The sequence below is a fragment of the Gopherus flavomarginatus genome, chromosome 8 (assembly GCF_025201925.1).
Source record: "Gopherus flavomarginatus isolate rGopFla2 chromosome 8, rGopFla2.mat.asm, whole genome shotgun sequence".
NCBI lineage: Eukaryota > Metazoa > Chordata > Testudines > Testudinidae > Gopherus > Gopherus flavomarginatus.
Window position 1 is genome coordinate 95,051,780 of NC_066624.1, and position 23,892 is coordinate 95,075,671.

The window sequence follows — 23,892 nt, forward strand, 5'->3', positions numbered from 1 at the left end:
TTGCTTTACATGATAATATTTCACCTGTCCTGTTTATGTAACACTTTAAAAATCAGCAAAAGGGTTATATAAATAAAATTTATTATGAAACAAAAGGCAAAAAACTATTATGTACATAGTTTAGTCCTATTCAGTGTCTACTTGGCGCTTCTTGGCTTGTATCTTGGATTCATTAAATGGAGCATCTCTTGTCACTGTCCAGCAATAGTCTGCAAGCATTGATGGGCTCCATTTGCCCTGATAGCCTGCCAGGAGATTCCACTGCTGTAGTCTGGAGCCCAACTGCTCTGCTTTACTCTTGGGTAGTTCCAAATCCCTGACAAGGTCATTCCGTTCACCTTATGTTATGAGGTGTGGTTCAGAGGAGGAGGATGGGAGAAAATGTGGGTCCTGTGACATTGATGGTTCAGGAACAGAAGTTTCATCCTCTTCCTCTTCCTCGTCTGACTCAAATGAGAATGATTCTGGTGCATCAGGAACCGGCAGTCTTTCTCCGTGGGGTACTGGGCATATAGCTGATGGAATGTTTGGATAACGCACAGTCCACTTTTTCTTCTTTGACACACCTTTCCCAACTGGAGACACCATGCAGAAGTAACAATTGCTGGTATGATCTGTTGGCTCTCTCCAAATCATTGGCACTGCAAAAGTCATAGATTTCCTTTTCCTGTTCAACCACTGGCAAAGATTTCTTGCACAAATGTTGCAGCATATGTGTGGGGCCCAGCTCTTGTCCTGATCTCCAATTTGGCAGCCAAAATAAAGGTGAAAGGCTTTCTTAACCATAGTGGTTATACTACGCTTTTGTGATGCAAAAGTCACTTCACCACAAACATAGCAGAAGTTATCTGCACTGTTCACACAAGTACGAGGCATCTCTGCTCACTTCGGCTAAACGGAAATGTGTCCCTTTGCAAAATCAAACACTGACAAATAAGAGAGCATGACACTGTATGATTTCTAGAGCTGATATAGGGCAATTTGTTCAGCAGAGTGATGTAAGCTTCGTTATGATTACATCATCCATGACTTCTAGGAATAACATGATGATATGAATTGCATGTATGACACAATACCAGCTTCAGATTGCAGCATTCATTGTTTTGCCTAAAAAGCAAGTACTGTCCAAACCCAGTCATAGATTTATTCCTAGATCCAGTCAAAGATGTATTTTAGTCATTTCTGGTTTAAATTGAGATCCCTTCCCTTTATAACTCGCTTATCCTTCGCCATTCCCAAGTCAAGGATCGTATATACTTACCCAATAGCATATCTTGAAAACTAGAGCCAATCAACAATTTTAAGCATCATTTTTGTTCTCAGTGACCCAGAATTAGTAAAGTTGGACTACATTTATTTCAGAAGCATTTTGGCTGTAGAGCAGTGTTATATATAAGTTTTGCACATTGTTTCACTTTAGAAGATTAAAAGAAAGCACATGGTTAGAGGGGGAATACAAAGCAAATGTTGTTTTGCATTATTTAGTTCTACCCCAGTGCAAAGGCAAATGCAAAGCTTTACAACTCCCAAGTGATCAAATCTCCACAGATTTATGGTGCGTCACACTAGGATCAAAAATATCCTATAAATCAGAAAGAATATAATTATGGAAACATTTTTAAATAAATTATCAGAGTTTGGTGCATTCCTTTAAAAACAAAAACAAAAAACCACTCCTTCTTGAAACTGAATAGTGTGATATAGGAAATTATTGTATTGTTACTTCTCTCTTACGTATCCATTGTGATCAAAATCAAGGGCAAGAAGTTATTTATAACTAATTATTTGTTGCTTGAGGTTTTGATCTAGTTAAACAAAAGATCAAAATAAAAATTATCACATTTTTAATGGGAGTTGATCATCGTGATCATTCTGTAAAACATTGTACCAAAATTTTTGTTGTACCAGGCAGTTTGGATTACTTATTTCAGGTCTGATCTAGCACTCGCCGTTGACTTAAATGAGCATTTGATTAGGTCCTTTTATGGAATTGAAGTGTTTGTAGGTTATCCATGAGTTTTACCCATCTGAAGCTAGAATAAATATGTTCACACAGCAGAAAATATTGTGACAGAATGAAACAGCATCACAATGTGGTACCAAAATGATTTTAAGTGATATAGGCTGGTGATTCTCTGTATTATATTCTTATATGAAAAGTAAACATTACTTTAATGTGGGTAATAGCCATATTCCATATTTAGAGAGATTCAGCTACATATTTGTACATATGTTTATCTAGCAATGATATCTTAGTACATTTATTTACCAATAATCTTAGAAATTCTAGCACAGTGAACATTAACAAACAGTACAACTGTATTGGTCTTGTGTTGATTCAGACTTACACAGGTCAGAATATGCCTTATTTCTCCTTCTGGCTATCATCAGCGGGTTCAGATGAAATGTTGAAATGGTTCAGATGAAATATGACCTCTGACAGAAAATCATTTTGCTTGTCAATAGATATCTCTTAAGCTACTGCAAGACAGTGACCACAGAATAGTTCAGCTGTATTTTTACATCTACACTGCATTGGTAATATAATTCAAAAACACTGACAGTCTTCACTTGATAAGGATTCCAATCCACTATTCAGAGGACAAAAAAAATGTGATCATTGACTTAGATTCTACAAGGCTGTATGAGCTAAATCCTCTTATAAACTGGTCTTTAACACATCATCTCAGTAGAAAGCTGCTGAATTTGTTCAAATACACTGAACAGATGTGATGTAGCAAATGATCCTTTCGCAAAACTGTCAATTTTTAATGATATCGTATCCGATTATTATTTTTGGTCCAGATTCAAATATTGCCTGTTTAAATTGTTGTCACGTTAGAAACCATCAGATCAAGAAAGCTCAACGTTTTCTGATTAAGGCCCTGCACTGGGACTCAGGAGATTTGGGGTTCTGGCTGTGCTACTGTGTGACCTTGGAAAGTCACTTAATCAGTCCATTTCCCATCAGTAAATTAGGATATTAATGTTTCCTTTCTCCCAGTGTATGTCAGCATTGTCTATTTAGATTATACATTCTTTGGCACAAGGAATGTCTCTGACAATGTGTGTGTTTGTACAGTGTCTAACACAATAACCCCCAATCTTATTTGGGCCTGTAGACACAATCATAACAATAATTAGCTGCAGTGAAACCAGTTAAATTCTTCGTGTTCTTCTGCTATGCTACTATGTGCAATATCTGATGTATAAAAAATAAGTTTTTATTTAAATAGTTTTTAGCGACAAAATATATCTTTGTTTTGAATGCTGTGCCAGCTTAAAATGTACCTTTATATGTTTATTGAGCACACTCATAATATGCTGGTTGTAATGCTGCACTCTTTACTCAAGCAGACTTTTCTCACTGAATAAAATGGAGGCTTGTTTTTGTAGGGTTACCAGGCTGGATCTCATTGTGTATAAAGGGTTTTTTCTTATTGGTCAAGCTAAATGTTTAAAATCTGCTAACAAGGCTATTCCTCTCACTTCTTGTTATAGATATGTTCAGCAGAACTCCTTGTCTACTATAAAATATTATGTGTTAGACTTGACCTTGGTTTCTCCACATCTGATATCTTCCCTTAAATAGAAGATATTGTGCAGATCTGTCTCTTATTCAAGCTGTCAACTTTACATACAGTGAAAGGAGTCATGGATACCCTATTTATTCACATTAGATTGTTTTATTATATCTTCTAAAGAATAGGCTGAAGTGTCCCATCATGTTGCCGTCTAAGTCTCAAAGCTTACCAAGATACTTTTCTTATGTGTAGTACTTTGGTGTCTTATGATACTGTTTGTGGAGTTCTTTAAAAATGTTTGATATGGAGTAAGGTATATTATTTAATACCTCTGCTCTGTTATGTGGATTATCTTTAGGATAGCCTCTTTACACAAATAAACCATGACAAATATTTTATGATTTCAAAAAACTCTACTTGGCCCTGTCATTTTGCTCTTTTGTTTTCAATGCTTTCAGATATTGCTTTCTTTTTTTTTTAATTGTACTTTACCTTGAGCTCTGAATTCCTTGAGTTTCAAATGGTCAATTCTTCATGACTTTAACACTCTTGAGTTTTTGTTGTTGTTGGTTTTTTTTTACCTTCTAGTTACTGATGTGTATTTTGAACCTTGTCTTCAAGGTAATGCTCGGGGGGGGGGGTGGAGGATTCTTTTCATTTCTTATGTATTAAGAACAAGCACCTGGAGGTAAGATACCCTGAAGAGACCCTAAGCTCTGCAGGGCATGGAGATGGAAGAATGCAAGGGAGTGGGGAGCTTTAAAACTTATGTAATATAGAAGCTGTGTGTGTTTCTTTGCCCTTTATTCCCCAGCCTGTCTGCTCCCACAGGTTTCATACCTTAGACTTCTGCTCCCGGTTTCAGATTTGCCTTCCTATGGATTTGGCACACATTTGGCCATTCTGACTAATTCAGCAGTGAATATTTTCCAAATTATTCCTTTTCCTGTCTCATAATTGACCTGGTGTGTTGTGTCTTACAAAGATCTTTAAAATGAACTGCAATTGTAGTTTCTCAGGCAAGCTATGTGCAGCAGAGAAGTATTAAATAGATTTTCATAATATGACTATCATTTAGTTTTGTTTGAAGTCCTATATCTCAAAACTGTATTGTTTGAATCATCTCAAATTTGGGCTAAAAATATAAATAAATGCTGCATGAAACTATCAAAGGGAAATTACCTTTTCTGGAAAGTTTAAGGTGGACTAAGGCAAAGTCACCCTTCTAATTAAAACAAATTTTAATCTAAACAATAGAATGTTACCATCTCTTCAAACTAAGGATTTCAGACATTACCTGTTGCCTAAACTCAAATATAGTTTTCTCATAAACTTAGTTGAATCAGAGGCAATATCACAATAGTATTTTCCCATATAACCCTGGCAAACAAGGTACTGTGGTAAATGAAAACTGTCATTTAACAGTGATAACATCTGGTTATCATTGTCTCTTATGAAAACAATTGCTTCCTCTTCCCTTGGACTGATACTGCTAATAATGCAGAATTGTATTTCAAGTCCTAGAAGCCCCTAAAATAAAGTAGGTCAGCACAGCGGGTCAGATCCTCAATTGGTATAAATCATTTATTCAGTGGAGCTATGCCTGTTAACATCAGCAGAAGATCTGGACCATTCTTTGAAAAGGAAACCCCAGTACGTAAGTACAGAGAAATACTCATATGTTGCAGATTTCTTCATCAAATATTTAGTCCAGGCCGTTCCTTCTCCCGTTTAAAGCTGTGGGAGGAAATCTCCATGAGGTTCTTGGAGAGTCCTTACCATTGTCTTATTGAGGGACAGGGTTGCTCTCCTCATGGAAAAGGCGGCTGGACCAACCTACAAATACCACTAATTACTGCAGATCCACAGGAGTCCACAGACATCCATGACTAGGCCCTGTGCCTCTACATCAGCTCTAGCTCCCATGGCACTCCCACCACTACCCCGGCTGGACAACAGCATTATCTTTCAGGGGCGTTGTTGTTGTTTTTGTATGTGTGGATACATTCCATGGGACTGACAGGAGAGAGAATATGTATTTGTTCTGGCCAACCAAGTCTCTACCCTGTTCCTCTGTTGGTCTGTAGTGACCACCCTCCGCAAGGCTGGCAGGGAGGATGATGCCACAGAACTAGCTGAGTCCCCCCTTGTATGAGTAAAAGGGTCAATTCCCACAATGAAGTGATTGAATATGAATCAAGATGATTCAAGTCCACGATGTGAAATGATTGATGTACACTATGTGGCACCAGCTCACAAGCCTTACTAGGGTGACCAAATGTCCTGATTTTATAGGGACAGTCCTGATATTTGAGACTTTTTCTTATATAGACTTCTATTACCCCTACTCTCTGTCCTGATTTTTCATACTTGCTATCTGGTCACCCTAAGCCTTACAGAACCTTCCCTTGTCATGCTTTATAAGTTGCAGTAGGAGACTCACCACCTGTCTACTAGTGTTAGACAAACCTCACAAGCATTTATTTGTGTTAGCAAAACTAGTGTGAGTTTGAGTCTGTCTTCCCAGTAGTCTAAACCCATATTTCATTTCAAGAATGATTCTTTTGTTTTAAGTCTACCTTCAGGGAAGCCTATGCTGTATCATCATGTATAAATGAATCTTTCCCAAATACTATGCTGCCATAAATGTGTGAGTTCTGTACAGTGTATATATGCTGTATCTAATTTAACTAGACATATACACACTCTCCCTCACCCATTTTCAGTCTTTCTCATTAGCCAAATAGGAACTCAATAACACTTAATTCTGTGTCCAGCATTTGAATCCATGCAGTGGAATCCTGATCCCATTGAAGTCAATGGTAAAACTCCCACTGTCTTCAGTGAGGCCAGTATTTTACCCATGATGTTTGAGTAGATTTGAAACTGGTGAATATGAGTTCAGCCATTCTTCTACTTCTTGTTTCTTGCAGATAGGTTCCTGTTTCCTAGCTCGGGTATGAAAGTCTCTATTACATGTGATGTCAGGGCATTCTACTGAGTGAGCTCAGAGAATCTGTGTGTTTCCCAGGACAGGGAGGGCTAGCAACAGGCCTGATGCTGACCCATTGAGGGCTTTGAAGTCTGATTATATTTAAAACAATTAAAATATATATTGAAAATGATTAAGGGCTCATTACCACTGATCACATAAGAGGAAGAAAACACCTTTCCTCCTGAGAAACACAGCACACATTGATATTTTTCTCACCCAGCTGGTAATAATGAGAGGCCCCTTTGGTTGACATTTAACAAGCTTATTGAATTTAATGCTGGGCTTCCCTAACTAGCTGCAGCTGGTTCAATAAAGCTGCAGTAAGACAGGGCACGTTCTTCTTCCCCCTGCTAATGTACTGAGTGGAGGAAGCAGGGACAAGTAATTTCTGCTCAGCCCAGTGGTAAATGGATTTAGGAGAGACATGACCCTTAAATGATTCCCCTCTGCAGACCGTGATGGTATAGACAGTTATTTGGATACCTCAAAAGATTAAGTGGTGTTCCACAGTTGATAAGGCAAACATCAGATCACCAGCCTTCAACCTACAGGAAAGATCAGCTTAGGAAAGTATGGAGTTGTCGGGGAGACTAACTGCCATATTTTATGAGAAGACAGAAGTTAGAAGTATCTATGGCAGGTGGCATCTGCCAGCTCTCTTTGATTTCATGCATCTGGGCTGATTGTACTAGGACCTTCCCCTGCACTGATTTCAAGTGAATTCAGGGATTTAAACAAACAATTATAGTAATTTCTTGGTTATCAACCATGAATATGCAAAACAAATGGTGGTAGCTATGTTGGTCCCAGAGAGAGAGAGAGAGAGAAGGTGGGCAATGTAATATTTAGAAGTTGGTCCAATAAAAGATATTACCTAACCCACCTGGCCTCTCAAAGAACAATGTAATATTGTGAGCAAGATGAGTTTTGGCAATAAATATTATTCTTATAGTCTCTCTGTGTGAATATGTCTAAAGTGAAGGAGATTCCATAAAGCAAATAACTGGGTAGTCCTCTTGGAAAGTGCCAAAAGACACTTTGTGACCTCTCAGTGCTCCCTAAAGCCTTTGTTTGAATGTTAGGTAGGAACATAAGAGTGTTGGGGCTCCAAATAACAAGAAAGATTATTTTTAAAAGTTGAATGCTGAACTATTTTGAGAAGAGTAGCTGATGATATCTTTATGCATTATTTTATGGCAGTGCTTAGAAAACCCAGGCTTTATCTGTACTTCAATCACATGGTGCGATTGTAGCCAGAGTAGCCATACTCAAGCTAGATTTAATCTAGCTAGCTTTAGTGCCAGAAGAGCGAATCTTTTTGGCTGCGGGAGCTTCAGTGCAGGCAGGAGCGGCTCTAGGCATTGTGCCACCCCAAGCATGGCAGGCAGGCTGCCTTTGGGCAGCTTGCCTGCGGAGGGTCCGCCAAAGCTGCGGGATCAGCAGACCCTGCGCAGGCAAGCTGCCAAAGGCAGCCTACCTGCTGCCCTCTCGGCACCGGCAGAGCACCCCCTGCAGCTTGCCGCCCCAAGCACATGCTTGGCGTGCTGGGGCCTGGAGCCACCTCTGAGAACAGGGTAGCCCCATGAATACCTGCGGTCCTGGGCAGGCTTACACAATCCTCACTGAACTGCGCTCTGCTGCAGCTTCACTGCTCCGGGACCCAAGCCAATGAGATTAAAGCTAGCTCAGATGTGTTAGTTCAAACAACAATCATACCCAGTGATTGCAGTTTAGACATACTCCCAGTTACGCCTGACTTTTGAGAAAGCATGGATGAAACACTCCTCTTCCTGCTAACCCAATTAATAATATCAATTTCAGGGAGATCAGCACTTGACATGGGAAAATAAATGTTGCTACTTTCTCTTTAATATTTGCCTATTTTGAAAGCACCCAGAGGGTCTGGAAATTGACAGGTTTTTCAGAAAAGAAATTTATGTTTTCATTTACATTTCTTGAACTCTCAGAATTTCCATTCTAATGGACATCTCCTATTTATGGGCTCATTGACTTTAGAGGTCTTCTATGGGGGCTGCTTCTTCATTTTCATGTCAATAGTTACTGTGTATTAAGTTCTCATAGTAAAAAAAAAAATAGGGAATATACTGAAATGATTGAACACCAAATACATGTTCTAAGACTGTTTAAAGGGATCTCTGTGATGGTTTTTCCTCCCTATAAAACGATGAGAGGGTGGAAAGCTCTCTTTGTTCCTTTGGCTCATGATAACAACACTCATTTGTAAAGAGCCAGAGAACCAATTTCCGTTACTGCTACTGCCTTTATTTAAAGATACGTCACTTATTATGTACAGCATTGGCACTATCTGTAGAGATGTGTTAGTAGAAGATTATAATTTAGAGATGCTCCCTCATGAGGGACAGTATTATAACCATAGGTATTATGAAGATGTGCCCAGGAGGTGGGGGTTGGGAACACCACATGGTGTATGCAACAACTCATTACAGAAGCTCTCATTTTATTAAAGTTTTATTATTTTCTCATTCGCTGGTTTGTTTAATGAACCTCAAAGTCATTATACTATCTGCTCATTTTCTGGGCAAGAACTCTGATTGAAAATTCCTTCAATGCTAGGAGTTTGGCGGACATGAAGATTCCCATACAGTTACATATTGAAAACCATTTAGCAGCTAATCCATTTTCTGCGAAATGGAGGCTCAGACTTAACTAGTTTGTAGACTAAATTTAACTGTTTGCCAGCACAGCCCATTGAGTTAGAAGACATTTCACCATCCCAGAAAGAGCCTTTTATAGCTTGGCAGAAGAACTCCAGAGGACTTGTAAAGAGACTCTACAATACATTATTATTCTAACTTCTCTGAACAATGGATGGTATTGGAGCACAAAATTATAGCTCATCAAGCTATGAACAATAGCAAGATGATGTAGAATACTATCTGCACAGTTGTAGAGTAATTGATCAAAAGATAGTGACTATGCAGCTTGAGTTAATGAACATAACCAATCATTCTAGGCAAACTCAGTACCCTAAAAGTTTTGATTTCTGTTTCTAAAGTTGAAGAAAGGCGCTAACAGCTCTTATTTTCCCTCTACTATTCCCTATACATAGCTATTTGTATGTTCAGCACTTATCAGTATTCAGTCTTACACAGATGTTAGAAAATCTAGATATTCATATTTATTGTGCCATTAGGATCTAGAAAATGACTCAGTAAAAAGAGCATTATGGGGTTCCATATTTATTAAATCATGCAATTTGCAGGTCAAATTGGTAAGTTTGAGTCAAAAGATGTGTAGTTTTTTGTTTGTTTTTTTAATTTTCAGCTGCCAAACACAAGCTGAGAGGAGGAGCTCAGACTGTTTTTCTCAACACATCATCATCATCATCATCATCATTGGTATTCAAGATTTTTCAGGCAAATTCTGTGTTTGAGCTCAATGTCACTGCAATGTGGTGTATGAAGGCCTTTTTTGGACAGACTATACAAAACTCAGATGCTTATCTGCACATCCCATTCATTTTCTGATCTGGAAATTTCACTAGATCAGGATTCTTGTGAGATTTCTGTTTCTGAGTTTCAATGCATCTTGAAGTTCCATAAGAACAACTGTTCTCTTAGTTCCCAATTCTGGATCCTGCAAAATAAGGAGTACATAGACATGCAAAAGAGTTAGCTAAGCTCTTCCAAACTTGTGAAAAGGGTTAATTAGATTCTAATATGGGTGAAGAATCAGTTTTGCTTGTATTCAGATTGATCCAAGTTGCTTTGTTCTTCCCTTCAAGGGATGTGGATTCTCTTACTCAAAAATGTAATTTAATTATCTTTCAAAATGTTTGGAATCTATACTCTGAGCTGCAAGGAAAGAGAGATTAGATAGATTCTTCTTGCTTTATTTACAGATTTCTAATTTCATTAGGTCTAGGACAGGGCCTGTTTAGTTCAGGAATAAAGTCTACGGAACTCACTTCTTGAGTATGGTTTCCGGAGTCCCTCTGTTGCTTTCTTTAGCATTCAGGATGCCAGGTGTTTCTCTTTAGGTCAGTCTGTCTGATCATTACTTCCTCCCTTCTTCTACCATTCTATCTTCCTTTGTCCATTTTCTAAGAAGGTGTTTATAATTTGAGGTTCACTGGGTCTTTTTTTTTTAACTTTAATATTTGACAGTGTCCCAGATGCTTGTATGTGCATTAGAAAATAATAAAGTAATAAAAATGCAGAGGAAGGAGAGTTCATAAATTCAGAGTTCAAACTATTGGACAATAATGAAGAATGGTGATAAATGGCTGCTAACAAACAAATTAGTCTTTGACACAGTTAGCCACTTGGCTGAAGGGCAGTGGAAGAGGGTCTCTGTAGCAGGAAGCATGTGGCAGCAAGACGCCAAAAATTAGAGGGGATCTTTGAGTCTCTGCAGCTAGGGACAGAGCTGATCTACCAGAGGGTATGGGTTGATGTGTGTCTGGGACTAGCGCTGAGGTTGTAAAAGCAGAATCATATGTGCTGATACAAATTTGTCAAAATTGCCAAATAAGGGAATCGTCCCAACACTGTTATAATAAATTAATAATTTTAAATTTCTGTAAAACGTATTACTGGGGAAGATAATGTAGACATCCAAAGTCAATGTGGCATTGTGAATAATACCACGGTTATGTCACAACAATTTTACACATGCAGAGATATTGGGTTCATTTTCTTGTGAATCCTCTTCAGTTTGGAAAGAAAATGGATCCCCTCCCTGTTTTTTGTGATCCTAGGACAACTCTCCCACTATTTTATGCATTGTTTGGGCTGAAAAATACCATTGTGATCTTCTAGTATTACTCTTCTATAGCACAGGCCATAGGACTTTCCTGAATTAATTCCTGTTTGAATTGGAGCATATCCTTTAGGATAAAAATGCAATCTTTATGTACAAAATCGCAGAGATGGAGAATCCACCACCACGCTTGGTCAGTTGTTTCCATGGGTAATCACCTTTGCTGTTAAAAAGTTGATCCCTATTTCTAGTCTGAAATTGTCTAGCTTCAAGTTCCAGCCACTGGATCGTGTTATACCTTTGCCTGCTAGGCTGAAGAGTTGCCTTTTAAATTTCTATTCCCTATACAGGTTTAAAGACTGATCAAGTCACCCCTTAACCTTCTCTTTGTTAAGTTAAAGAGATTCAGCTTCTTTCTGAGCTCTTCTACCTGCTACAATTCTGGAGATACTATTGGTTCTACTCTATTACAGCTATGTAGTTTATTTAGAGTCTGATTCATCCAGAGTTCACTGAAGCCAGTGGAAAGACTCCAAGTGCTTTCGATCAGGCTTTTAACCCTTCTGCTGAAGATGGATTTTTTTTCTTTCCATTTTAACAATATGTTATGAAATATGTAGTCAGTACAAAATATCATCTAGTAGTATTATCTTAATGCTTAACATCTTTTTTGGCAATGTTCAAAGATCTATAGTATTGACTTTTTATTTTCTGAAGGTCAAACAGCAGATTTTGTGGGCGTGTTTTCTTTTAAAATCTTTTTTTTTGACAGTTTCAGTTTTTTCAGAGGTATTTGATATGATTCTCTTTGTACTTCCTTTCAGCCAAAGAGCCTCCTTCAGAGAATCAGACAGAAATAGCCATTTAAACAGTGCTAGTAAGAGAAGAGAATAAGAAACTGCAAAAACCACAGAAACCTTTTTAATATGTCGGTTACATGCCACAGATGAAGTTTACACTAATTAGAAATCATCTGGAGGCATTGTAGCAGATTGAGCCTTCGGCTGGAAGTACTTCCTGACAGGTGGTTTACCACAAAGCAACATTACAATTACCTAACACGCTGTTTGATTTGTGTAAACCCTCATTACTACTCACATTATTTAATGAACTATGTGCATTCTCTCACCTCCCTGCAGAATGCAATGTTCCATTCCAATTTGACAATGAAGGTTGATCAGTTTTAACCCCTTCTTTTTCAGACAAACAGTAATAATCCCTTATGAGGAAGCAATGGTTTAAATTCAAGTGTCAAAGCATAAATGTTGCACAAACATGGTACCTACTCATATGAGGTGGTGAGCACTCCTCCAGCTCTCACAGAGTTCAGTTTAATAAACAGTGAAGCTCCATTTAGTAAAACATCTAGCATATAGAGAAACAAGTCATGATAGGATGCTGAGTGAGTTAGTTATTCTCTGGTGGGAAATGTCATGTAGTTTTAATACTCATCTGAAATATGAAAGAAGAAATTCAGGCATGGATTTTCACATTATAGTAAACATATTTAAGATGCTTGGTGTCATTAGTTTATTTGTCGCTATGGCACTTCCTTGTATAGGTTTTTTAGTCATATAAATACATGCAGACCAAACAGTTTGCTGCAAACATATAATAGACCTATATAGACAATGTAGAATTTCATTATGGGGTAAAAGACACTCAGATGTGCTTTACATGCTCTCCTCTGTTAACAGTTCTATTTAATGGTTAGAAAAGCGCAAATTAAGAAAAGGAAGAATTGGGGAAACCCTGTAAAAGACAAGAGGAAAATCAACTGCGTTCAATAAATTATTCAAAAATACTCTCTCATTTGTTGGTATTGTTTTGTAATGTACATGGGTTTGATAACTTTCCTCACACACATACAATTCCTATTTGTTTCAGAGGATATTATGCCTTTTGTCCTCAAAACTGTTTCAATTAAGAAAATTGTCCTTGCCCTTCCTGATTATTTATATTTCAGTATTGCCAAGTGGCCCCAACTGAGATTACAGTTCCACTGAGGTAGGTTCATGTACCTATGTTGGAAGCTGTCCCAAAGAGGTTATGGACTAAATAGATCATATACACAAAGATAAGAGAAAAAAAAATTGCAATCTTGATTTTATAGATGGGGAACTGAGACATAGGGTCAAATCCTTGCCCCACTGACATCAGGCATAAAGCTCTGATTGATTTAAATGTTCTGGGATTTCACCCTAAAGCCTCAGTGACCTTTATATTCAAAGTCACATAGGAAATCCCAATCCATGATAACTTCAAAAGCATTTAGATGGGGAATGCTCAGATTTCTAATTTGATAGCATTATAATTTGGGATATCATTAATCCTATAGTAGTAATCTAGGTCTCTTTTTCCCAGTTGCTTTTTTTTCCTATCTCAGTAATGTCACGTAAAAAACATTCATGCCATTTTGTATCGCAAGATTCAATGAAAATGCAAATGGCTCATAGAAGATTCAGAGTGGATCTCCTTACGGTCATTGATGTGTAACCTTGAAATAGTGTTGTAATGAATGTTCTGCATTTTATTTAGATTTTATAGTTAACTCCTCATTATAATCACTCATTTGGTGAGCTGGAAAAATCATACGTAACTGGTCCACTGACTCATTTTTTTTTAAAGAAAATATATTCAAGATCTCACATTGATCACACACAACTTTTTTATTAATACAATATATTCCAACAAGCATTTTGAAATGTATAGACCAGGTATAGCCAAAAGTAAGAGAATGCAAATGGTTCCCTTTCTGCTGAAGATGAATGAATTCCACCACTTTTCCTCATTGTAGATTTTAGGTAAGAGTCCCTCAAAAGGATTATAGTCCTTGATTATCTGCAGCCCTCAGCAAAATTCTTACTATTTTACCACTGTACAAAGCATTTTAGAGATCATTTGCTGAAAGTAGCAAATTCTGTAGAATTGAGTGCACTATGACCCTTAGGAATGCCCTCATTTTTTGAGGTAATACTTACTGTCCAACAAGCACATGACTATTGAAGCTTTCCTTCTTATGAGAGGCTTGCTGACTATTTATTCCAAAAGCCTTTTGGGAAATTTGAATGAACTACAACTCTACACTGATAGTCTTAGGGTATAAATTTTAAGCTGCTTTTTTAGCTGCACTTCAAAGATAACGAGTCACTATTTAGACCAGAGATGCTAAAAGCAAATCTTTCATGAAACCCTAGAAACATTACCATTGTGCCAGAATTGTGGGTCCCCATAGGATTACTAAGCATAATGGAAATCAGAAGAGTATTTCATTAAAATTACTTATCACTGGGTAGAGTTGACTAAATCTGTGTACATTTATCTATGTGAGATATTACATAAGATCTTGCAGGAAGGGAATTTTGTACAAGTTGAATTCTACTAACTTTTTCTAAAGGTATGCCTATACTACACGCCAGATTGGCAGCCAGCGATCAATCCAGCGGGGGTCGATTTATCGCGTCTAGTCTAGATGTGATCAATTGACCCCGAGCACTCCCCTATTGACTCCTGTACTCTACTACTGCAAGAGACACAGGCAGAATCAATGGAGGAGCAGCAGCAGTCAACTCACCGCAGTGAAGACACTGTGGTGAGTAGATCTAAGTACATAGACTTCAGCTCCAGCCAAAATAAAAGACTTAAACATTTGTATAAACAAGGGAGGCTGGGTTGGGAGGAGATTGGAATAGTTTACATAGAAAGGGAAATAGTTTTGAAAAAAGGAATACTGACATCCATTCAACTTGCAGGTCAACACAAACAGTGCAAAATCATTCATGGCATATGTGATCGGGGGCAGGGTTGGTGCAGAGAACCCCTGCTTAGCAGTCATAGTCCCAGCAGTGGCAGTTCTGCCCAGTGGGTGAGCAGAAGTAGGGGAACCTGGGCCCACCCTTCTCCACTGGGTTCTGACTCAGGGCCCTGGAAGGCTGACTTGGCTGCTCACCTGCTCCATACGGTGTCCATCCTCTCATCAGCTTCCCTGAGTCACTTAGTACTCCAGTCCGGGTCCCATCTGGCCACTGCCCGACTCTGGGAAACCTTGCCTTTGGGGTCCCAACTCTCATTCCTGATGCCAGGTATTGGGTGTCTCCTGCTCACTGGCACAAGGCAGGCTCCACTCCGGTCATTTCTGGGAGCACTAAGGGTAGGTACATCTTCCTGGTTGGCTGGCCAGCCCCTGAATGAACTTCCTGGCTGGCTTTTGAACCCTGTCTTCAGTCTGAGCATGCTTAGTAAGCACTTAGTAAGGTGGGGCCTCCTTAGCCCATAACTGTTCCTTAACCCCTTCCTGGCCAGTAAGGGGTCTATACACCTCATCAAACAGCTTCCATCTCAGGGTCAGTGTCAGGGCACCATTCTGTGATTTGTGTGTCCCCTCATCTCTGAAAAGAAACTTGTGTTGTTATTGTCCTTCCCATCAAAGTGAAGGGTTTCAAAACTATATAGTTGTAATGAGAGGTACTCTCTCGTGATCCTGGGGTCGGTGTCCTTCAAAGTGTTCAGCCAGTGTAGTGTGGCACAATCATCACTAGTTTGAAGGGGTTCCCCCAGAGGTAATACTTCAGTATGTCCATGGCCCATTTCAGAGCTAAAGCTTCCTTCTCAATGACTGAGTAGGAGGTGTTCTGCAGGAACAACTTCCTACTGAGGTATCTTACAAGGTATAGCTCGCCGTTGATGTTTTGAGCTAATACCATGCCCCTGCCCACTTCTGAGACATCTGCCTGGAGTGTGATCTTGGCAAAATCTGGGTGGATGAGCATAGGCTCTCAATTTAGCTGCTCTTTTAGTTCACAGAAGGCTCTCTCGCAGGCCGCTGACTCTGGGATCTTTTGGGGGCCAGATCCGTCAGGGGGTTGCAATAATAACAAAGTCCTGGATGAAATGTCAACAGTATCCTGCAAGTCTGAGGAAGTGAAACACCTGTCATTTGGTCGTAGGGATTGTGCCAGGGCCTGTACCTTGTCCATCAGTGGCGATAGGCTTCCTCCTCCCACTTGGTATTTCACTTCCTGCCGGCCCAGCCGGCGTTTGTTTGGATTGACCATCAGCCCCACCTCATTAAGAGCCTGCAGTATGGATGAAACATCTTTGGTAGTCTTCCCAGCTTTGACTATATATGACAACATCATCTATATATTCCATGGCATATGCTCTATGAAGATATATCACCTGGTCCATCAGGCACTGGAACATAGTCCCAGACCCATTCGATACAAAAACTGGATGACTCATTGGGTTTCAGCACTAACATGATGGGCCTCTGCCAGTCACACTTGGATTCTTCAACAGCCCCTATTTCTATCATCGCCTACAGCTCCTGGTGGATTGTTCCCCACATAGTTCTCCCAACGAAGGTTCTCCCAGATCATCTTATCTATCTCTGTGCCTATATGTTGCTGTTTCATGTGGGTCTGACCTAGCTGTCCAGAAAACACTGATTGGAAGGCCTCTACCAGTTGTCTTAGTTGTTGTTCTTGCTCGGGCAGGAGTCCTTCCTCCACTGTTACTGATCTGCAGGTGTGTTTGGAGACTCCTTGGGGACCCAACTCTGGTTCTGGTGGGTTGTCGGGAGAGCGACCAGCAAGGCCTTTGGTGTTCCTGGGCCTCTGACAGTTGACACTGAGGGCAGGGTACACAGTAACCCTTGACCTCTGCATGCACCCCCAGTCAGTAGAATCGGAGTATGACTCAGTCCAAGGTCTTCTCTCACCTGAGATATCCCTCACAGGGTTGGCCAGTTGCAGTACCTGTTGCCGAAACTTCTTAGGAATCAGTAGTTGGGTCAAGGTCTCTCCTATCTGTTCCTCCGAACTCTCATTCCTACTGCTGGATAGTGGGTCTCTCCTGCCCATCTGCACTAGTAGTTCCTGGGAGCTCCAAGGGTACAGCCTCTTCTTTGGCTGGTCAGTTCCTGACTGAATGGCCCGGCTTTTGAACCTCGCCTTCAGTCCGAGCAGGGGATTTCAGTATAACATAGTCGTAATGAAATAGAACCACAGATTCCTTAAAGCACCAAAAAAAGCCAGAAAAACCATGACACTGATGTTCATGGTTATCACAGTTGAGTAAAAATTCATCATCACTCATTACATATGCCAAACCTTGAGGACATTTGGAAACAATTGCATGTCTTCTTATTATATCTTTTGAAGAACAGGATAAATAGCCTACAACTCATCAGAAGTATCCCCTGAGTGCTTTCTGAGGAAAGATCTTTCAAACATTTTGATACCTCATGGCTTGCCCAGTACAGTAGAACCTGAAGAGTTACAAATACCTCACAATGGATGTTGTTCGTAACTCTGAAATGTTCATAAGTTTGAACAAAATATTATAGTTCTTTCAAAGGTTTACAACTGAACATTGACTTAATACAGCTTGTAAACTTTATTATGCAGAAGAAAAATGCCACGTTCCCTTTTGTTTTTAGTAGTTTACGTTTAACACAGTACTGTACTCTATTTGCTTGTGTATGTGTGTCTGCTGCTGCCTGATTGCATACTTCCAATTCCAAATGAGGTGTGTGGTTGGCTGGTCAGTTCATAGCTCTGGTGTTTGTAACTCTGAGGTTCTACCGTCAGGGCTGGCTCCAGGCACCAACCCAGCAAGCAGCTACTTAGGGTGGCCAACGGTGAGAGGCAGCAGGTCCGGATCTTCAGCGGCAATTTGGCAGTGGGTCCCTCACTCCCTCTCGGAGCGAAGGACCAGCCTCCAAATTGCCACCAAAGACTGAAGCAGCGGTGGTAGAGCTGCAGATCGCGATCACGGGTTTTTTTTTTTCCTTCTGTGTCAAAAACCCTGGAGCTGGCCCTGTCTACTATAGTGCAACCAGGTGGAAGTACATTCTTATAGCCAAGAAAAAGAGAGAGTTCAATGGCCGTATGGTTTCAGAAGTGTGTACTTTTGCATAAGTACTGCAGAAGCCCCAGTGAAGTTGTCAAGGTTCCTTCCCCACTCTGAACTTTAGGGTACAGATGTGGGGACCTGCATGAACACTTCTAAGCTTAATTACTAGCTTAGATCTGGTACCACTGCCACCATCCAGAATGTCAGTGTCTGGATCACTCCCTGTCCCCCTAAAACCTTCCCCTCCCTGGGTAGCCTTGAGAGATTCCTTCACCAATTCCCTGGTGAGTCCAGATCCAATCCCTTGGATCTTAAAACAAGGAGAAATTAGCTATCCACCCTCCTTTCTCCCACCAATCTCTGGTGAGTCCAGATCCAATCCCCTTGGATCTAAAAACAAGGAAAAATCAATCAGGTATTAAGAAAAAAAGGCTTTTAATTAAAGAAAAGAAAGGTAAAAGAAAACCCTCTGGGAGAGATTACCATACCAGCTACTCTCACAGACAACAGATTTCAAACACAGAGGATGTTCCCCTGGGCACAATTTTAGTTACACATAAAAAAAATAATACCCAAATACCCAATTTGATTCTACCTCTATTTGATTATGACAGGTTACAAGGAAATAAACATAAACCTATTTAGTCCTTTCTAAAACTTACTACTCTGATAAGAGGCTGGTTCCTTGATCTTTTTCACTCCAGCTGAAACTGAAACTCTAAACAAAGGAAAAACTTTCCTCCTTCCTTTTGAAACATCTTGTTCCCCCATTGGTTCCTCTGGTCAGATGTTAGCTAGGCTAGGTGAACTTTTTAACCCTTTACAGGAAAAAGAGGCATTAACCCTTAACCATCTGTTTATGACAGCAATACTAAGTTTGATATGAACTGCTGCAGTTAAACCATTTGAGAAACCATTGAATGACATGACAAAACAGCAGAGGGAAACTTGCACAATTGACTTTTGCCTCCAGGTTCTCCAGTGGAGGAGGAAGGTAAGTTAAGTAGTGGGATCCCCTCCTGGGAAAGGACACATCTTGTTTGCACCCCCAACCCTTTGCGTCCTTCTCCCTGCTGCAAATAAAAGAAAATATTTAAACTGTGGCTGAAAGTCCATAAGCATTCCACCTGCAAAAGATTTCTGGGGAATGTGCTGAATGAATATAAAACCTTGGCATCTGGCCATACCTCTCTCCAGGCAGGGCTGATTTCTCTCTGTGCTGGTCTGTCTGGGCTCCCCCAGTGGAACAGGGATTTCTGGTGCTTTACACCACTACAGCCTCTTAATTTTAAGGCACTAATCCTACAAAAATCTACACACTTCTAGCTTTATTCCACTGACTTTCAATGAGATTATTCACAGCCCATAAAATTGTGTGTGTCTAAGTCTTTGCTGGATTTGAGTCTAACACTGTACTGAGAGAGAAATCTAACACATGAGAACATAAGAATAACCATAGTAGATCAGACCAATGGCCTACCTAGACCAGTATCGAGCCTTCTGGCAGTGGCCAGTGCCAGATGCTTCAGAGGGAATGAAAAGGGCAGTTATTAAGTGATCCATTCCTTGTCATCCAATCCCAGGTTCTGGGAGTCAGAGGTTTAGCGAAACCCAGAGCATAGGGTCATTGGTAGACCTAGTGTCCATGAACTTATCTAATTCTTTTTGGAACCTAGTTATACTTTTGGACTTTACAACATCCCCTGGCAATGAGGTCCACAGGTTGACTGTGCATTATCTTTAAAAAAAAGAACAAAAAAAAAAGATTCTTTGTTTTTTTTTTTTTAAACCTGCTGCCTATTCATTTCATTGGGTTATATAAAGGGGTACATTACACTTTCCTATTCATTTTCTCTGCACCATTCATGAGAAGTTCTTTAATTTATTTTATTAAAGAAAAAGTGGCATGGGAAATCCCTTACCAAATTTGAGTCAAACACATTATCAGAGTCCAAAGACATTTCAAAATGGATTTATTTTGTGAAGTGTGGAGGAAATTACTCTTTGGTTTTGCCTAATTTAACAGCTGCTTCCCTCATGAAGGAAGATCTACATGTGAAATACCAAGAGCCTGAGAGCCAATTTGAGTCGAGGTTATTTGGGCTTCACATAGGACCTAATCCAAAACTGGAACGACTCCCATTGAGTTCACTGGGCTTTGGATCAGACCAATAAAGATTTAAGCTTAAGTGCCTAGTGCTAAACTAATACATAAAACCACAATAAAGATGGAAGACTTGTGGAAATACAAGGGTTTTATTTATGCTGCTGTAAAATCACAAAAATAATGGACATCTTTCAAGGATAGCTAGTTTAAAATGCGGGCTGCATTTTGCGTGGAGCTGATAGTTAACATTGTCAGTTCTTTGGTGTATTATTTATTTAACATACCTCCCACACTTCTACTCCCCACAAAAGCATGAAGCTGAAATCAAGAGAGGTCAAAATGTCATGGTTTTTATTTTTGTGGCAAAAATAGCAAGTCAACTATCCATTAGTAAAGTTGTAGGAGGCTTTTACCTTTTAAGATATTCTTAAGGTTTCTTTGTCAAACTCTACCTGCCATACCTACATCTGTTCACAGTTCAACAGGTGCCTGACATTTTCTAGTATGCTATTTGTACGTATGTAGCAAATTACTGTTGTAGCTTTCCTTGAAAAGAAACACTGTGGGGGAAAAAAAAATCTCACTCCAGATACCACAGTGATAGCTGTATTAGAGCAAGAGGGGAAGAATTATATTAGATAACATCTTTTACAGAATTATGTACCTGATGCAAGCACATGAATTTTAGAGACTCTGTAGATGGTTTGTTTGTTTTGTTTGTTTATTTATAGTAAATAATGGGCTCCTCATTAAGGTTTAGTCTATTCTAAAGGCAGGTTGCTTTATTTCCCAAGCGCAGAGCAAGCACTGCAGGATGCTAAAACTGAATAAACCATAAGCCCAGCAGGTACAGAATAAACTGATTTTTACCTCAGGATAAGAATGTCACTAGAACATACCTTCTAGTTTCTGTAACTAACCTCTAAACAGTGAGTAAATATTCTGTGTCACTTTTTGCTGATACATACATCAACCTTATGTATTAAAAAGAGTGTTGTTACTATTCATAGAAAATAAATTAATTTCTCTAGTGAATAAATGTTGTCTTTAAACAAAACTATTACCAGTATCTGAAACATTCCACAATCTGGTTTAGAGATATCTTGTTTTTCATTATAGCTTCTGGCATCCTCTTTCCCGCTACCCATCGACACCTTCAACTGTCCAGATTATAATCTTCTATGCTAGAGATATTTTTGCTTTCTTGTTTAAGGACCTTACTCAAGGCATTTATACAAACTTCTCCCATGACTTTGTTGTGCATTACCCGTCTCAATTATTCTGTCTATTTAGAAAAGCGTTTGTTGAAGATGTTAGTGCAACATGTGTAGAATAGATCAATATTATACATTATGTTTGTAGCTGGAGGAGTTGGGATCGGTCAATTAGAGGTGCCAATTCCATGGGTATTCTGGTCCTGGAGCACTCATGGGGGGAAAAAAATAGTGGGTGCTCAGCGCCCACCGGTAGCCCCGCCGATCAGCTCTTCCCCTCCCCTTCAGCACCTCCTGTCTGCCGGTGATCAGCTGTCTAGAAGTGTGCAGGAGGCGCTGGGGGAAAAGGGTGGAGCTGATTGACAGTACAGCCAGTGGGGGGTAGGGAGAGGCAAGGGGAAGGGGTGAAACGGGGGTGGGAAGAGGTGGGCATGGGGTTTTGGGAGAAGGGGTGAAGTGGGGGTGGGGTCTGGGGCAGATCAGAGGGCCAGCACTCCAGGGAACTCAAAGTCTGCACCTCTGCATTCAATAATTAGTTAATTTTTCATAAACTCTATGTTATTAGGAATATGGGGCACTGAGGTGATAGGGGTGGCAGAAGATCTTGAAGGGATCGACAGGGAAGCTGACTTCAATGGAGCTGTGCTATAGCTATATTTTATTATGCCAGCTGAGGATCTGGCTCCAGAATTTTATAACGGTAATCCTACAGATCATCACTGGATAATATTGGAGAATGTTCCCAAGAAAGACTCTTCTTATTTGAATCCAGGAAGAAGCACCTCTTGGTGGGAGAAAACCCAAAAGTGAAACATGAGCATCTGACCTCTGAACCCGCTACAATATCTGAAATACCTTCAGCAAACGTGAAAGGATTTTACATGGAAGGATCAATTATTCAAGATTTAATGAAAAGATCATGCCTATTTCTACCTTGCTACCATCTCAATGGCTATTTAATTTATCTGAAGAAGTTGTGGAACGTCACATTAACTCCAGAAAAATAATATTATATCTCTACATGACCATTTAAACTGAGAATATTGACAAACTATATCAACAAGCTGCTTAAAATGTATGAAAGAGAACAACTCATTTTAAATGAGATGGGTAGCATTTCGGTTTGAGTTCTAGACCATTATTCTAGTTAGTGTCACATTACTTATATGACAGCTTGTCATTTATCTGAAATCATTCTGTGAGCTTTAAGAACACATTTTTATTTTTTTTTTTAGAAATTGTACTGCAACGGCTGCATCCATTGCCATTCATACTTCAATTAGCTTCTCAACTGCCATAGTAATGGCAGGGTATTGCCATCAAGCCACTAGATAAAACTAGCTGTTTTACTGTTTATTTGCCAAGGGCCAACTAGAGCCACTGAATGGAAAAGCACTGAACTGAATCAATGGAGAAAACGGTTGTTTTGCTGCCACATCACATGTGAGAGAGCTTCAGTCTCTTCTAACTTCTTGTATGAAATATAATCATACCCCACTATTGTTCCTTTGAGGATTGTCTCTCACTCAGACTCAGACTTCGGAAAGCACAGAATTGTTAATGTATGTATGAGGTGACAGCATGATCTATTGTATAGGGCAATGGATTGAGAGTCAGCAGACTTGGATTCTAGTCTTAGCTCATCCGTTAACTCACTGGGTGCCCTTGGGAAGGTCACTTCACCTTCCTGTGCCTCTGTTTCCCTTCACCCTTTGTCTATTGGTACTGGAAGCTCTGTGGGGCAGGTATGTGTTTCAACAATGCCTAAAATAATGGGAGCTAATCTTTCTTTACTGTAAAAAACAAAACAAAAACAAAACAAAAAAACCCCGATGAACGTGGGAACTATTGAATGATTAAATTAGAAGGAAAGAAAATGTTAGTGAAAGTTAGTGAATCCCACATATGTTATTTCAACAGCTGTCTGCACTACGATTTTTCATGGATTCTTCATTTTGGTGGTTCAATCTTTGAGGTGCAGCAGGATATGAGTTATGATGAAAAATTGTAGGCATGGAAATATGGTGCAGAATTATAAGATGTCTCCAATTCAGTTAGAAAAACCCACCTCAGCTGCAGAACCCAAACATGTCAAATTATTTTAAGAAGAAAGTTCAGATTTAATAAAATGCACAGTACCATATCATAGTGGATCCTGGAAAAATAGAGCTGTTCAGTTTGTACGCATCTACTGCAAGGATAAAGCCAATAGAGACTCTGGACTGTGGAGTAGAATGTGTCATTCAATTTAGCTTTATCCTCTGCCTGTGTGAGTTGGTTACTCAGGAGGCTGGAGCTGGTATTGTGAGCTTTAGTTAAGAGATTCCACTTATCAGAAACTTGCACCTTTTGCTCAAACAAATGTGAACACAATCTGAATGCAAAGGTGGTGCTGCTGCAGTGGTCTTGACTGACAGCATGACTTTGAAGCTGGCCACAGACTTCAGAGTCAGT